The sequence below is a fragment of the Leopardus geoffroyi genome, chromosome D4 (genome assembly GCF_018350155.1).
Source record: "Leopardus geoffroyi isolate Oge1 chromosome D4, O.geoffroyi_Oge1_pat1.0, whole genome shotgun sequence".
Lineage (NCBI taxonomy): Eukaryota > Metazoa > Chordata > Mammalia > Carnivora > Felidae > Leopardus > Leopardus geoffroyi.
In genome coordinates this window covers 61,350,844-61,369,177 of record NC_059342.1, presented here as the reverse complement: position 1 = coordinate 61,369,177, position 18,334 = coordinate 61,350,844, and the positions used below count along the sequence as shown (strand labels likewise).

At 48.1% G+C, this 18,334-nt stretch overlaps 1 long non-coding RNA gene across 1 annotated transcript in view; it reads right to left on the bottom strand.

Moving 5' to 3' along the window:
• The window catches only part of LOC123593070, a 35,472-nt gene that overhangs the window by 4,098 nt on the left and 13,040 nt on the right, over positions 1-18,334 (bottom strand). Inside the window, exon 2 of the long non-coding RNA XR_006710096.1 lies at positions 13,030-13,080. This is a non-coding gene — a long non-coding RNA (uncharacterized LOC123593070). The remainder of the gene's footprint in view (positions 1-13,029; positions 13,081-18,334) is intronic.

Below are 18,334 nucleotides of genomic sequence, written 5' to 3'. Positions count from 1 at the left end.
CTTGGTTTCTGAGGGAGTAAGGCCACTCAGCTACTTTGTCCATTAGCATAACATATGTCTACATGACACAAATCAAGAATCTAGTGCACATGGGTGGCCAGCTAAGCTGTGCAAACAGGCTCAGAAGGCCCAGATTTGGCCATTGGTTAAATGGGAAATACCAGGAGAATTCTGTGCACCGCAGAGTTCACAGTGTGGCCCCCAGTCCAGCAGCATCTGTATCACCTCAGACAGAAATCAAAGAATCACCTTGTTAGAAATCAAATTCTCAGGGCGCCTGGGTGGCTCAGTCAGTTGAGCGTCCGACTTTGGCTCAGGTCATGATCTCGCGGTTTGTGAGTTCGAGCCCCACACCGGGCTCTGTGCCGACGGCTCGGAGCCTGGAGCCTGCTTCGGATTCTGTGTCTCCTTCTCCCTCTGCCCCTTCCCCACTTGTGCTCTGTCTCTATCAAAAATAAAATATTAAAAAAAAATTTTTTTTAAAGAAATCAAATTCTCCGTCCCCACCCCAAATCTAATCAAATTCTCACGTCCTACCCCAAACCCATTGAGTCAGAAACTCTGGAATGAGGCCCAGCAATTCATGTTTTATCCAGCCCTTCAGGTGATTCTGATGCCCCCGGCAGTTAAAGCGCTTATCCGCTGGCACTAAATTACCAAAATTTCATATCCTGCATCTGCCATTTGCCACCAGTTACTTAAAATCTCTGGGTCTCAGTGCCCTCATCTATTCAGTGATGATGATTTTGGTACCAGATTCTTCAAGGTTCTTGTTCATGTTAATGGAACAATCTATGTAAATTACTTAGGAAGCAGTTAATAATCATTAGCTTATAAATGTGAATTTCCTTTGCCTTCCCTGTTTCTGAAAATTCACTGTCACATGTAATCATTGTGTAACACTTCTTAAAATCTCTCAGAGGAATTTGCATGATGGCCTTACTTGTTTATAAGTAGCAAAGTAGGTATTGTGGTCACCTTCATTGTACATGGATACAAACGGAGGCCCAGATGGTGAACTGTCTTTCCAGGGTCACCGTGATAAAGTCATGGATCTGAGACATAAATCACTTCCAACTGGAACATCTGTGTCTTTCGTCACATCCTGAGTTCTCCGAGTGCAGGCCTGAAACCTCAGTTGACACAGCTTTAACTGTTTTAATCAAGGTACCTGTATTTATCCCTTACAGGAAGAAAGATTTATCCCTTAACGGTGATGCAGATCGTTATATATAAAGCTCTTTGCAGGACCCACCTTAGCACCATACTCACTGCTCTCCAAGAGTCCTCACTCCTCAAAGGGGAGAAGCTGTCTGGTGAGGTGGACCAGGCTTAGTCGGCTCCACCTTCTGGCTCCTTCTGGCTCTCTCGCCTAGCTGAGCATATGACGTTGAACAAGGCACCTTGCCTCTTAGAACTTCCTTTTCCTTTTCTGTAAAAGGAGGTGTTATCCTACCCTGCCCAGTTCCCAGAACAGCCTTGTGTCTCAAACGAAATGGTAGATGTGGAAGGACTTTGCAAACTGTGAAGTGCATGCACAAGTGTGAAGTTAGGAGTTGCAGCAGTGGCAAAGGAAGAGTTTGCTGAAGACAAACACTGCCGGCCCCTCCGGCATGCAACAGCCCTGTGGTCTGGCAAGGCCAAAGCACTGTGGAGCTGGTGGGAGGTAGGTGGGGACCGGTGGAGAATTATCAGGGTGTGTGGTCTGACCCTTGCTGGGGAGCGGCCTGCAGGGCAGGGGGGAGCTCAGAGACCCTGCCAGGCAGAGCCACAGGCATATGCCAGCACAGGCAGGAGCCATCAGCTGCGGGAACCCCTCTGTGGCCCTGGTTGCTGACTAGCCAAAGGTGTTCTCCTATCGCTTGGAGTGAAACAAACTCTCGTCCCAGCTGCCAGTTCCCAAGAAGACCCTGGGTGAGACCCTCACTTCTCTGGCCTTCGTTCTACAACACAAGTGGTTGGTTCCCACCTATCCCACCATGCCTCGGATTATGCCTCCTTCATCTCGTACTTACATCTGAAAGTTTCTCTACCAATAGCCTTTCCTGAGTAAGGACGAGTATGTTTGCCCTTTTGCAATATTGAAAAGCACACGAGTGAGCTTCCAGGAAACTGTTTCCTAGTGGCTGAGGGTTGGGGCTGGGGAATCAGTCCGCCTGGGTTGGAATCCTGGCTGACTGCGCATGTGGCCTCAGGCATCTTGCACCGTTCCTTTCTCCATAAGTAAAACAGAGATCATACAACATCCCCATTGTACTGGGTTGGGGATTAGTGAGATGATGTGTGTCAAGGGCTGTGCCCAGCTAATGGCAGAGGATAAGCTCAATGAAAAGCTGTTGTTATATCTAGCAACACCAAGGTACCACCCTGAGTTGATTTCAGGAAAACACCGAGATTCCTGATATTGTTAGAAGCCTGTGAGCACACACAGGGGCCATCTGCTGTGCCTTTGGGGTTTGTGAAAGAACTGGAAATAGTCTCAGGACCCCCAGTGCCCAGGTTCCCCAACCTGGGAACTATTCGCCAAAAGAGTCTTAAAGCTTCTTCCAGCTCTGACAGCATCTCAGTTTTGTTGAAGGTCAGCCAAACCCCTTAAAAGCAATCCATGTGGTCAGTGGCAGCTGGGCAGCAGTGAGTCCACAGCAGACTCCAAGAGGAGCCGCCGCAGCCCAGAGTACTGTCTCCAGGGCCAGGGCCCCTCGAGAAGAGTCACACATCAGAGGGAAGCTTGCAGCCTCCTGTTCAGCTCATCCAGGAACTGAATCTCCACACCCCCTCCCACCTCTCTGATCTGAAAAAGCCAGGAGAGAGGAAGTGGTTATTTCAAAGGCTGGGTGAGCCTCCCTTGCAAAGGGGTCAGAAAGCCTGAGCCTCGAGTCCCCCAAGGCACTGCTGAAAGAGAGCACTTTGCCTGTTTCCTTCCCTTCATGTCCCCCTTCCTCTCCTTGAGGGATTGTTCTAAATATATATCTTAGAGGTCAAGATACAGGATGGCAAGGGACAGAAACCTAGCCCCTAAAGGTGGAGAGAAAACTCAGGAGTTGGGTGGGGTGGGAGTGATTTGAGGGGGCCAGCCATGCTGGTGAGATCTTCCAAGGCAAATGCCACAGCTACACAAGCCTCCCCTCTGCGATGCCTTCACACTCTTCTCTCTCTGGGTACTTACACAATCCACAAGACAGCCAGGGAAGGGCTTCTATTCCCTTTATAAAGAGGAAGAAACTGAGAGCCAGAAAGGAGGCAATAACACTACAAATCATAGCCAACTTTTATTGAGCACTTACTAATTTGCCAATAGGCACTAAGAACTTTGCATGTATTAGCCAATACATTAGGATGTATTTAATCCTTATAAAAATCCTACGAGGTAAGGTAGGTATTATCATTACTAAATGCCAATTACAGGTAAGGAAATGAAGGCACAGAGATGTCAAGTAACTTCTGTTCTGTCAGACACCAGAGCCCACATTTGTAATCACTGGCTCTACCAGCCCTGCCAAAGAACTATAGGAGTCAGTGGCAGGGCCAAGAGCCAAACCAAGCTCAGGGCTGTATCCCTGCCACTCCTCTGTGGTCAACATAAGGATGGCTATTCTAACCATCATATCTATACAGAAATAAAAGGGCCAGCTGTGTGGGAAGGAGGGGGCTTTCCATCACTGAGGGGCATCCCAGCCCAAACTCCATGATCACTCGGTGGGATGTTAAGGACATGTTAGGGGTCGGACCTAAGGTTCCTCCCAGACACGAGCATCTACAGTTCCAGTCTGGAAGACAATCAACTGAAGTTGCTGAACAAACCTCCAAAAGAGATTTCCAGGTCCCATTTTTCCTTCCGTCTCCTGTCATTCATTCCCTTTCTTGTGCTATGATTTCCTAAGAGCCTACTACGTGCCAGACTCTGTGTCATAGAAGACGGACCAGACAGACACAGCCCCGGCCCTCCAGGAGCTGATACCTTGTGACCCACACAACCAGTGGCCTTCCTGAAACTTCCTCTCCTATACCAAGATCTCCCACTCTGGACCTTGGCTCGTTCTGCTTCCCTGCCACCAACTCCTGCTGAAATCAAACCCAGCTCAAACGCCCTTTCGGGTATTCCCAACAGTAATGCCACCGCTACCCGGCTCTAGACTGCAAGGCGTGAATGTACCTCACGGGCAGCCATGCTGACCTGCTTTGTATTTTTGGTAGATGTCATGGGGATGGGGAGTCCTTCCACAAGACCACAGGCCCATGGACAGCAGGGATTGTGTCCTACCTTGGCTTTCCAATGCCAGGCGTCCTGGCACAGAGAAGTAACTCATTCACTCACTCATTCATCCAACAAATATGCACTGAGCACCTATGATGTGACAGGCACTGTTCCGCCTCTGGGTCTACAACAGTGAACAAAACGGGCCTCAAGCTCTGTCCTCACTGACATTCTAGCAGCAACGGCTAGGTGGGCAAATCAATCCCTGATGAATATGCGCCGAATCCTGAAAACTCCTTTTGAGACGCAACACCTAGACAAAGGTACATTTTAGGATCATTCGTATATCCACAGGCCAAGTATTTATCTAAACTAAGTGAGCTCTTGAAGGAAGCTTACCTTCCTCTGTGGGGTGAGTGTTTAAAAATCACCGGAAAGGGATTGTGTTGGAATTAGTCTTCGCAAGACAGCCTGGCTTTGGGGACCCAAAGCCATTGAGATATTAGTCTGAGGCTCGGATAAAAAAAAAATAAACTAAACTTTAGAGTCACAGAAATGATTCAATTTGAGGAAACACCAGGCCCAGGGACAGTAATAAGAAAAATAATCACAGCAAACACTTACACAGCATGGACTGTGTGCCAGGCCCGGGAGAAGCCCCTAATTCCCGACAGATGACAGGGCTGTCGGAAGGAAAGGGAGGCCACGAGAGGGGTGACCCTGACAGGAACCGTCCCTTGAGACTGGGCCATTGTTCACTTGGGCTCCAACTGTCCCATGATCCGCAGCAAGCTTGCCAGCCAGTGCCTTTGAAATTCCCTGGACTTCGGTGGCAGAAGACAGATCTTTGCAAGTGAAAGGAAATTTGATTCCTTAAAATAGAAAAATTGTGCTCAGGGAAGGAAATTCCCTAGAACTATGGAGGCGTCTTTACTCCCTGAAAAGATTAAGAAGTGCATTTACTGAGCACCTATTACATGCCAGGCAGTGTGCTAGGACCTGATGGAAACTGTCATTTACTCACGGCTGGGTGCTATTCTAGTGTGGGGCCATAGCCAGGAATGAATGAAATAGATTCTGCCAGTCCCCAGGGCTGACATGCAGCCAGGATGTCCCTACAGAACTGTCCCACTTATCAAAATATTTACATGTTTCTGTTCTAGCTGGTACAGAACAGCTGCCCTGAGTCCCTGGGCGCCCATTCCCTGCCCCAGCTGCCCCAGGCCCTCTTCCCATCCTTCCCCCGACATCCCTATGATCCAACTACTCAGGAGTGGGCTCAAACACAACCCGGAGCCCAGAAAACCTGGCGTCCATCGGTGGCCCAGCCTGATCTGCTTGGCCAGTGTCTGTTAAATGTTCTGTTTGCCACCCCTTGCCTGGCTCTCGTGGATCTCCCACCCAGTGGATACTTCGCGTAGCCCCCAGCAGCCCTGTGAGGGGGAACCATGAACCCTCTCAGACTCCTTCCAGCTCCTTAAATGCCACTTCCCCCCAAGCTTCCTTCCATAGCCGCTGCCTTCGTATTCCTCACCATGTCCTGTAGGGAGTTGATTCCAGTGGTCTGGTTTCCTACCTACTCACAACCCCCTGAATTTGTTTCTCCAGCCTGGACCCCTCTCCTCAGCTGGTCCTATGGCCAACTACCTCCTGGACATCTCCCTGGGAGGTCCGCTGCCACCTCAAGCCCAAGGTCTCCCCAAGTGACTGAGGTCAGCTTCTTTCCCAGAACTTTCCTCCTCCCCGCCCCCCCCCCCACATCCTGCTGCATTCCCCATTCCTCTCATTCAAACACACATGCATTCAGGGCAGAAACACCCACAGAGCATCTGTTATGTGCCAGGCATGGTGCCTCACATTGAAGATGAGGGAGGAACGAAGATAAACCTTCAAGAAGCCTGCAGTCCATCAGGTGCCCGAGCTAGAAGCCTGAGCATCACCTCTGACTCCCCCATCGCTCACCCCTGCAGGAATGAGGAGCAAATCCCACAGCTGGCTTCATTCCCTCCATCTCCCCTGCCAAGGCCTGAGCCTAGATCCTCACCTGTCTCATCAAAGTGACTCCCAGCCTCCCTCCTGTGGGGCCCTCTCCAGTTCTCTGCAAATAGCCAGAAGGACACCTCTAGCACACCTCTAGCACACATCCAAATCTGCCCTCTCCTTAGCTTAGAGCCTTCCATGGCTCCTCATTGCCCTCAGGAGGAAGTCCACGCTCTCTGGCCTGGCATTCAAGTCCCATCCTGGCCTCTCTTGATCCAGCAGGGTTGCCCTAGTAGGAAATGAGCTGTGGGTGGTGAAGCCATTAATTCCCAATCACCCTTCTGACTTCTTATCAGCCAGGATACACATGCACACAGAACCCATACACACACAGAGACACACAGATACAGACACACACACACATACTCAGATGTGCCCTAGCCGTAAACAAGCAAGTCTATTTACACTGACATACATGCACACAGATGTAGTTGTCAGATTTAGCCAGTAAAAACATAAGGTGCCCAACTGAACAAGAAATCATTTGTTAGTGTATCTGGACTGTACTTAGGCTAAAATATAATTGTTTATCTGAAATTCAAATTTAACTGGATATTCTATATTGTACTGGGGGACCCTACAAATCGAAAAAGATCTACAAAGACTTCAATCCCCCACAGAACACGGCTTGCACACTTAACACATATTACACGCTTACAGTACAGTTCATGTGTGAACGTGGACCTCACACTGTCGTGCCTCCACGACTAATGGGCATCTCACCGCCTGAGACAGAACCATGGCAGGGCCACGACATTGGCCAGCTGTGGTGAGCTCTTCAGGGAAATGTTTATTCTGTGAACAAATGCCTAATTGACAGGAATTCCTGGACGTCCAGCTCAAGAAATGTTGTGTGCCCGGAGTAGTAATCCCTGCGGAAGCCAGGCTTCCACTGAGCACAAAGCCCTGGCTATAGGAATAGCAGTGGCATGTGGCGTCTGTGGGACCTGAGCCTCTGAACCTGACTTCAACACATCTGTACTGTGTGTCTTTGGGAAAGTCACTTAACCTCTCTTAGCCTCTATTAGCTCATCAGTATAATGGAAGTGTTCCCTTAATAAACCAGCACCTCAGGGTTATGGTGAGAACTGTTAAATGACATATGCATGTGAAAGACTTTTTTAGAGTTTTGGTAAGAAGGAGTACCTGTAAATAGACACAAAATCAAACAGATGCTAACTGCAATTGGATTCAGGGATGGAGTGGCCCCTCAGGTTGCAAGTGTAGCACAGAAGAGCAAAAAGGGGATACAACATTGGAACAATTAAATTCAGGCAGTTGAAGAGGGTGGGAGGAAAGTTTGGGAGGGGAAGGATATGGTTATGGCATAGATGGTGGTGATAGTTGCATGGGTGTATACTTATCTTGAAACTCATTAGATTGTATACACTAAACATGGGCAGCTTTTCGTATGTCATACATACAAAATGGTATGTCAGTCATACCTCAATAAAGTGGTTTTAAAAATAATAAATTTAGGGGTGCCTGCCTGGGTGGCTCAGTAGGTTAAGCGTCTGACTTCGGCTTAAGTCATGATCTCACGGATTGTGAGTTCAAGCCCCATTTCAGGGTCTCTGCTGACAGCTCAGAGCCTGGAGCCTGCTTCAGGTTCTGTGTCTCCTTCTCTCTCTGCCCCTTCCCCACTTGCACATGCACGCTTTCTCTCTCTCTCTCAAAAATAAATAAACGTTAAAGAAAATTTAAAAAAACAATGAATTCAGGCATTAGTATGAATTAATTACTATAGTCACATCCAAAATAGGTTAGGTTCAAAATTCAGCACAAACAGGGAAACTGCATATGTTCAAAACACTTTGAAACTCTCTAGGATTGCATATACCATGTTGCCCAATGTCAAATAACAATTCTTAAGCAAACTAGAAGTTGAGGACCACTGAAATAAAATGAAGGCAGGGACAAAAGGAACTTCTATATGCAAATGTTTGGGCATTTTCTGCTTTTAAAGTGACTAGCAAATCTCTAGTGGTAAATGGTGGGGGTGGAGAATTCAAGAATTCCTTCTTGCCTAACTCTATTCTTTTTAAAACATTGAGTTTCTATATGGTAGACATTAGCATTGTCCACCAATGTTTCTGATTATTTTCCACCTGCAAACACAATAGGATTGGATGTCCCTGCTTTCTTGAACTTAGGAGAGACCACATTACCTGCTTGGGACAATGAAATGTGAAGTGATGTGCGTTACTACCAGGCAAAGCTTTAAAATACTTGGAAACAATTCTTCAGTGACCAACAACATTCCAAATGGTGAACTCTGAGTATCCAAGAGAGGCCAGTATAGAGCAGAAACCCCACAACCTACAATGGATGTGTAGCATGAGTGAGAAATGACCCCTGGCTCTTTTAAGCCTTTCATATTTGGGAGTTGTGTGTTACTGCAGCAAGCCCCAGCTCATCCTGACTACTATGCTCCATAACATTACTACATATAAATAGATTTGTCTGTCGTTGTGAATATTTTTTAAGTGGCATTACATTATACATTGGGAGGAAAGTTCTAAGTAACTTTGTAAGTTAAATGAGCCTAGTGCAAAATCACGGCACTTATGCACTGCCCAGTTTCCTTCCAAACAGAATCTGTAGCAGCTCAGCAAGTCAAAATACATACTGGCAGACAGAGTAGCTAATATAACAATGGAGAGATGGGAATCCATTCAGAGAAAACAGGAGAGGATTGTACCTAGAAGATTTGCCAAAAGCCAGGAATGAAATATTGTATCATGGATCAGTGAAAGCATTTAGGAGTGGAAAATAGAAGAAATTAGTACCAAAAAGTTCTGGACAAGAGGGCTGGGAGGGAGGTATGTCTACTGAATGCCTGCTGTGTGCCAGATACTGTGTTACATGCAGTGAAAATATAATTTCTTTACGTATTGGTCTCACTAAAACTCAATGAAGTAGAAACTGAGGCTCAGAGAGGTCAAATAAGTGGTCAAGTTCATACAGTGGCAGGGCAAGGATTCAAACCCATGTTGGCCGTGCTCTTACACAGATGCTCTTATTGGAGCCATAGGGAGGCTGAGTTTGGGAGGACTCACTGCCCACCATTCACTCCAGGCACGGTTGAAATTTAACGAGGCAACAAGCTTATGCTCAGCTTCCCGACGGCTCAGATGGGAAGGTCTACTGAAGGGAACCAAGGTGTCCAGAGGCTCAGTCCCACACAAGGCAGCCCTGCTTATGACCTCTTGCTCTGCACCCACAAGGGTCCCAGGCTTCTTGGGAGTGTCCTCCGAGGAAGCAGCAGCATTCCAGGACCAGATGCAGACAGCTGTGTGCTTCCTGCTGCCTCTGGTGACTCATGCTGGGACAAGAAAGCCGCTTTTTTCCTGGATTCCCTGTCCCCAAATCCTAATCTGGGGAAAGCCTCCTTAAGCTCCCTGAACACAAGACTCTGTCTGGGTGGCTGGCGCACGAGAGGGGTAGAGGCCAATGACGTCCAGAACAAAGAGGAAATTCAGGGCGGGAGATCGTTTTCTCTCCCTGGCATGCCTCCTGCGGCCATCTGGCTGAGGGGGCTGTTATTCAAACCTCTGGATCACGGACTGTTTGTTTTTTAGGAGTTTGCAGCTGATTATTTTCATCAGATTCCCTACAACCAACTGCGTTGGCTCCCTTCACGGGCAGACCTGTGCAGCCAGCACGTCCTCTCGGCTGGGTTCACGGTTTCCTCACAGGGAATGAGCAGCCTCGCTCTTCCCTAACCACTGAGTGGCCACTGGGCCAGGATGGGGCCATCACCTCTGGATACCAGGGCCAGGCCTCCAGATGTTCCAGCTGATGTCACCTGTAGAGACTGGCATGGAAAAGGAGCATCTGAAAGATCAGAAAGCCCCTGGTGGCCAGACCAGCTCCAGTGGCCTTTGGTTTTGTCATCCCAGTCCTGAAAAGGCAGCACCAACCTTTTCTGGGCATCTCCAGAAAGGTGGGATAGAAAGAGCTCAGAGAGGCCCATTATTCTTGCTGTAGGGCAGCTGAACCTCCATTTCCTCTTCTGGGGCTTGGGGACAGTAAAGCTTTATGTCTCTGGGCTGTTGTATGCAAATGCATACACACACAGTGACATATGTAAAAGGCCTAAGACCATGTCCGTGCACAGCAGGTTCTCAGTGAAAACTATAAGTTCCCATCTCTCATTTCTTCAAGGATATGATACACTGGCCTTTCCACTCCACTGGCTCCAAGGATAAGTGAAACAGCTGGGGTTCCTCACTGTGGGGACAGGATGCAGAGACTGAGGGCTTTCCTCCCAGAGGTGATAGGAATAGCCCACGTCTTCAAAGAAACTGGGTGATAACTCTTTACCCAGAAAGTCAAATCCAAGTGGTTTGGTAAGATGTGAGCTCAGTTACTCAACATGCCTTCTGGACGTCAGCCTGTCCATGGGGTCAGACAGATAGACCTGGGCAGCTGGATGGGAGCAGAAACCAGTTGTTCTGCACAAGGAAGGTCATGTCTCCTCTCCTGCGGGAGTCACACAAGCCCTGTGTGAAAGTCTGGCAGCCCCTTACCTAAGAAGAAGGTTCCCTAAGAAGGTTACAGCAATTTCTAAATCAAACATTATTTTTCATTCTTTGTATCTTAACTTCTCAGAGCTTCTCACTTCTGCCTTTAGGAAGTGAGAGAAACAGGGTATCCCTACAATGCCTTGCCTGGCTCCCCACTCCCAACCGTCTCTGCTCCCCACAGCTGAGGTGGCCCCAGATCCATGGAGCCGCCTTCCCCCAGGGTGCTCAGAGGACTCAGCTCCGGTGGGCCTGGGCAGCTGAGCCAGCAGGGAAGGGCTTTTGACCCCCTCCTGATGTCAGTCCCAGCTCTGCAGCCCATTCCCTCAGGACCACTGGAGTCCCTAACCCAGAGACTTGAATCCTGACCCTAAACCTCAGGCTTATGGCTCCCAGACCGCCTCAGAAGCCACCCACTTTCCTAGAAACTCCCACAGTGCCCCCTCCCCAGCCTCTGGTTACAGCTCTGGCAGCTGCAGGCCCTTCTCTGGACCTCCAGACACTATTGCTTCTGGCTCAGCCCCAGACGGAGCTCCGTGCAGTGCAGCTGCACTAGCTCACCACACTAGCTCACCTGAAGCAGCATCTCACTGCTATGGTGCCCCAGGGGTCCTGTGCACAGGAGGAACCCACTGCGCACAGGACAAGACGGTTATTGGAACAAGCGAATGACAGTGTAGTGTAAGAACTGCAGTAGAGGCATGCAGAGCATGGGAAGGTTGTCCTAGAGAAGAAGAATCCACTCCACCCCCAGGTGTGGGAAGGGGGTCAGGGAAAGCTCTGGGAAGCCAGTGCTGTCCAGCTAGGAGTCCTGTTCCCCTAGAGCAGGAGACCAGAGTGGGACAGCCAATTTCTCATTGATTCAATGGTCACTTCTATCTTTACCATAATCTGTCCCATTGTGGCCGTCTACTCCTGATTCACTTAATTTTACCTCTCAACTACAAATTCAAGGCAGAAGCTTGTCCTGAGTTTAAAACTCTGGATTTTCTTTAGTACAACAGTTAGTAAGGGAGACCTGGGTGTGGAATCAGAAACCCTTGATTGAAGCCTTCCATCTCTTGATCTTTAGAAGTGACTCTGACCACTCTGAACCTCAGTTTCCTCATCAGAAAAGCAGACAAAAAAATTCCATCCAGGGAAGTTGCACAGTTCAGATGAAATAATGTGTGTGAGCCAACTTCATGAATCGGAAACCCCTCTGCCCATGGGAGAGTTTATCATGGCAGCAAGACCTCCCCATGGGCTGATCCAACAGCTTTCCAAGAAATGGAAGGAGCTACAAGAAAAACCCTGAATCTTAATTTTGCTCTGTTGGCATGCCTATAATTGCTGGGTTTGCTGGTCAACATGTACCTTATAAATGAACTCTTAGCGGGCTTGGCATTTTGCATCTGCATTCTCCTGCAACTGCTTTGCAGCAGAGAAATCCCACCTGAATGGCAAGGATACATACCCAAGGTCCCTCAGAATAAGCTTCTGACAGATGGGTGGGTGAGTCCAATGGCAATTATGGGAGGTTGGGGGTGTCACTTAGAAAAAAAGCAGGAGAAGGGAAGCAGGGAGAGAAGGAAGGAGGAAGGAGGGAGCTTGTTTGAGGGGAAGGAGACGCTCATGCTTGCCCAATGCTCAAGAAACCTTGGTGAAGGTAGCAGGTGCGTACATGCTGCTGACCTGCTCCCGACCTCTCCAAGGGAGGCCCAGGGGGGCCTGGCTCTGGAGGGGAAACCGGAGCTGGAAGTGGCTTTCAATTACTTTTCAACGGCTGGCCATGGGAAAACAGGAAGAGAGCATTCAAAGCAGGGAGCTCTCAGAGGCAGAGCCTCTCAGAGATGGTGGGAGCCCCACTGACTCTGGTGGGGGAGGGGACACCTGCAGGAAGAAACACCAACCACTGAACCTGCTGCAAGAGTCCTGTCCTACGCTTGGGCTGAACTGAGGGGACAGAAGGAGAAGCGTTGGATCTGAGTCTGGGAAGCTCACCCCTGATGCCTTGTGTGTGGCCCCAGACAAGTCACTTCCACCCTGCAGGCCTCGGTGTCCCCTTGTGTGTATCTGGAGAACTGGACTGTACAGATCTCTAAGCATCTTTCCCAAACTGACCCCTGTGGTCTCTGATGCAAATGTCCCATGAGGAAACTCAGGGAACAGAGGAGGGTGACTGGTCACCAAATTCCACACCCTTCCTCTCTGTCTGCTGGATTTCTCATCACCATCCACGCTGCTTACTGAGTACCTAACAAGAGAAGGCTGCTCACCAACACTTACACAGTTCTGCAGAGTCTGTCTGCCATGTCGTCCTGTTCACGCCCAACAGCCCTGTGAGAAAGTAACAATAGTTCATTGACTCATATTACGTGCCAAGCATTATTCTAAGCCCTCTACATATTTCATTTTACTTAATCCATGCCATCATATGAGGTATAGGTATTATTGTCCCCATTTTACTGATGTCCGCTTGCCCTGCCATACATGAGCTGGTCCACAGGGCTCCTCTAGATGCCCAAGGACCTGGGGCCTATGAGCCTGACCTGCATGCTGCTCTCCACTGGGGCTCTCGCTCCCACCTGTTTGCACTGGGTCCATATTTCTTTCCAGCTGTCCTTGGCTCTGGTCTCCCTCCTACCAGAGGGGAGACTTGAAAAATCATTCTCCTGGTGCAGCAGGAAGAAGCCACTAGGGTGGGCTGCGTGCTGAGGGAGATGCTGAACTTCTTTCCACAGGTCTTCTCCTCCCCAGAGGAGGGCTGGCCTACCAGTCTCCCAGGGCAGCCTGAACAAGTGTCTGTTCTAGAAACTTGGCCGAATGTTCTTCCTTCCTCGCTGGCTCAGAGGATCTGGGGTCATGTCTGCTGGAGTCAGCCCTCCACCTGTGTCCTAGATCCCAGGACCTCCCTCTCCTGCACAGCCTCCCCTCCCTGGCAGCCCCTCTCTCCCTCTCTGCTGGCTCCTTTCCACCCATTGCAGCTGAAGTGCAGCAGAGAAAGCCCGGACACAGAGTCCAGAGACGGAATCAAATCCGGCCCTGCCACTTACCAAATGCAGGACTCCAGATAGGATGAGCCACCCAGCTGAACCCCAGTTTCCCTAATGGAAGCTGGCGCTATAGAGACTATGGGATAGCACATTCTCTCTAGTCTGATTCCAACTGTTTCCATCTTGTGGCCTCTGCTCCATCCTGACCTGTCTCCTGCCTGCGGATTATCTAACACATTCACTCAGTAGACAGCCTGGACACAGAGAATACAGGCCCTGCTAGCAAGGTGTCCACAGTCTAGTGGGGCAGGGAGACAATAAACAGGTGATTACAAGACCATGTCCTGAGAACCATGATGTCAGAAGTCGAGAGTGCTTAGGCAAAGGGAGGAAAGGCATCTAATTCAGGCTTGGGGTGCCTGTGGAGGCTTCCCAGAGGAGAAGACATCAAGCTGGGAGCTGAGGGCTGGGAGCAATCAGTTTTTTGAAGGAGAGGACGAGTATTCCAGACAGAGCGAACAGCTTCACCAAGGCCCAAAGACAAGAGAGGATGAGCAGGTTAGGGGACATGAACGTGATTTGATTTGGCTGGACGGACCACAGAGCATATGTATGCATGTGGGCATGTATGTGTATATGGGGGGTGTATGCATGCCTGTGTGTGCATGTGTGTACATGTGCATGCATATTGGAGGAGGAGAGGATAAAGAGGTGAGCCTGGAGAGGTGGGCATGGACTGACTCAGGCAGAGCAAGACTCTGAGTATTATACCAAGAGCAGTGGGCCCATTGGAAAGATTTTAAATAGAAAAGGGACATGGTCAGGAGTGTACTTTAAAAAGATCCATCTGTTTGCCATGGGCAAAGGGGGACCTGATTTAAAAATATATATATTAACAATAGCAGCCGTCTGTCAGGATGTGGAGCCACTGGAACTGCCATATTCAGATACACTAGGAGGTGTGCCTATAACCTGCCCCACCATTTAAAGAACTATTTGCAATACCTAGTCAAGTTGAAGATCTGTTTACTCTTGACCCAGGAGCTCTGATTCTTGGGAGACATGTGTGAGGATATTCACCACAGAGCCATTTGTAATAGTGAAAAAGCAGAAATGACCTAACCAGGCTGTAGGGGAGCAGCTCAGTAAACTACAGTTCATTCATACAACAGAATACCACACCGTGGTTAAATGAATGAATTAGATCTCCATGTAGCAAGGACAAATCTGAAACTATAAGGAGCAGTGGAAGAAATAAGGCAACTCGCAAAAGAACATGAACCCAATACCATATGGTTTGTGGATCCTCAGTAAAAAAGGTAGAAAAACATATATGGGAATAAATCCCATCAACTTAGGATAACACTAACTCTGTGAGGGAGTGTTAAGGGATAGGGTAGGGATTTTGCTGAGATTTTAATATTCTATTTCTATAAAAGAGAGAAAACAAATATGGTGAAATGTTACCTGTTGAATCAAAATAGTGGGTATCTTGGTGTTTCTTGCATTATTTGCTGTACTTTTTTATATGTTTGAAGTGTTTTTTAAATTAAATTTACAGTGGATTGGTGGAAAATAAGACACGGCGGGGACATATCTGCTGGGGAGGCTTAGGCTGTGTCCGTGGGTGGGGTGCCAGGGAGCCATACCAGGGGAACACCCAGATGGAACTGAGAGAAGCAGGTGTCAATGAACAATACCCCAGAAGTTGAATCTGCACAACTCCCTGCCCTCTGTGGTGTCTTCTTCCTTTCTCCTTTCTCTATCCTTGGGCGCTCATCAGAGCTCCGCCTCCAGAAAGCTTTCTCAGCTACTCCAGTGCTCAGAGATCTGTCTATTCTGACATCCTGTAGCCCTTACCATATTGGTCATTCTAGGAATCATTTCACACAACTATGCCTGAACTTGTGGTGTCCATATGTGTCATTTCTCTAGCAAAACCGTATGGGTGAGGGGGCAGGAACCGTCCCTCGTGCTCTTGATGGCTGTCCCTCTGGGTGTGTCTATGTGGCTAATTGCTGTTTCCCAGGCCCTCACATAATGCCAGACCCATGGTCACTGCAGGAGAAATTCCAGCTGAATGAATAAATGAATAGATAAGTGAATGACTAAATGAGTTCCAGGAAGAATTGTTGAGGAAATGCCAAGAAGCAACGTGGCAGCCCTAAATTCAAACCATGACTTCGCCATTAACACGTAGCAACCTTGGGAAATTCACTTCACTTCTCAGAATCCATTCCCCCAGCTATGAAATGGAGAAAACACCCATCTTTCAGGATTGATGCTTATGGATATTATATATTGCTTGCTTATACATACCTATGAACGTTGTATATCATGGTAATTATATCCATAATACATCTCTAACATGCCTATCATTTCCTCCCCAACCACACTCATGTTTCATAGAACTTTCCTTGTTCCTAGTCCAGAAAACATGGTCTTTTATACGAGGTGACCTGGTCCCTTCTGCAGGCAGCTGATGGAGTTCCAACCTAAGCTGGGCCAATCAGACCGTCCCTCCCAGGAGTTTAGACTATAGAGACCTAGCCAACTGGCATACATTCATCAAAAATTTGATAAGCCGCCTCTTCTAACTATTCCCTCCTGAGCTTGCACAGCCATATATTTTAGCCAGTATGCTGTAATGCAAGATGAGAGCCTGGAAATCAGGGGGAAAAATAGGACACTGTCCTTCCCTCCTGCCCTGTATCACACGCCACCTTGTTGGGCCTTTGGGGACGAGGCTTCTCTCTTTCACAAAGCCAATCCTGATTTGCTCCTCCCCACAGCCCTTAGCCTAGTTAGTGCCTGGCCCTGAGAAGGTGCTTTGGTAACATGGGTTTAGACCAGATCGGGAGCTTTGGGGATGGTATGGCTGTAGATTGGGTCCCAATGAATTGTGTTGGATTTGAATGGAATTGGACCAGGACTCATGACGGAGAGAGAAAATAGGCTGGTTGAGTGCAAACAAACCCAAATCCTAAGAGGCATGTTTTGAGCAATTAGAGATGTTTAACTTGTGGCAGAAAAAGCTTGTGGACAGCCAACAGGAAAAGGGATCTGATGTTCTTTGTGGCTAAGAGAAACAAATGTGGCATCATACTAGGCAAAATTATGTCAGACCAGCTCGTAGATATACTGGGTTGTCTTGTAAGGCTCCATGTATGGGAGGTGTGCAAGCAGAGACCTCAGGCCATGCAGTCACTATTCGGGCACTGTAGTGGGGCTGGGCTAGATGACCTGCAAAGTTCCTAGCAGCTGGGGGTGTCTAAGTTTATGCTGTCATTTATTGGTGCATCCTAGATGAAATTGTTAGCCAAACTTCCAGTAATTAATGAGACCTCTCGGAAACCTTGGCCATCTGTTCTGAAATAAATATCAGACCAAGAGCATCCACGGAATAACTGTTATGATTTATCATTTCAGTTTTTATTATGCAGTTTTATTAATGTTGGATAGAGTTTTAAGAAAAGTTTTTTTGTCCTAAAAATGTTAATGGGTTGCCTGTCAGCTTCAAAAGAAGAAAAACTGCTATCAGGAAAATTGTGTAGTTAAGAGTGCTAACCTGGAAGTGGAAAGAAGAAGCCAAGTTCCAGCACAGGCCCTGGCATGTGCTCAACACATGGACATACCCTGCTCCTTCTCTTTTAACAGCCTTTTCGAAGTCACCAAGAGGACAAAATCAGGATGACACCAGGCCAGCTTGCAGAATCCAGTGGGAGTTTGTGGTCTGTGTGATACCCGCGGACTGACAAGAGAGTTTTCCAAAGTGGTATGTGGAATAAGAGGTCCCCCTGCCCCATAATGAGTCCCCTTCCAGTGCTCCTGTTACTGTAACAATCCACTCCTTGAATAAGCAGGCCATTCTCAGGAGAGGCAGAAAGTGAAGAGCTTGATGGGTGGGTCTTTGCGGGGCAGGGTCCATCCTGCTCCTGTCTTCTTCTTGGGCCTTTTGGCATCTTGGTGTTTGCCGATAAGCCAACCCCAGGTAGACTTGGCCATCAAACAGCCATTTCCTTGCTCCATGCATCCAGCTTCCAGGGGCCATACATCAAAGTCAGAGAGGCATCTACAGGGCAAACAATGATGAAGGATCCCCACACCAGCCAAATCACCTACAACTGTAGTTTTTTTTTTAACCTTGGCTGTGGGAGCTTTTAAAAACCTAATACCCTACATCTAAAACCATTAAAATCAGAATCTCTGGGAGTAGGACACAGACATCAGCATTTTACCTTTAAAAAAATGAGATATACTTTACATACCTCTGAAATGTATAGGTCTTAACTACATATCTTAATGTGTTTTAACAATGCATACACCCATGTAGCTTATGCCTCTATCAAGATTTGGACCATTTCTATCACATCAGAAAGTTTCCTCCTGTTCCTTCCTAATCAATCCCCATCCTCAGACTTCAAGATGCTACCACTGTTCTGATTTTCCTGCCTTAGATTGTTTTTGCTTGTTCCAGAATTGCATATAAATAGAATGAAACAGGGGTGTCTGGGTGGCTCAGTTGGTTAAGTGTCTGACTTCAGCTCGGGTCATGATCTCACGATTCATGAGTTTGAGCTCCACATTGTGCTCTGTGC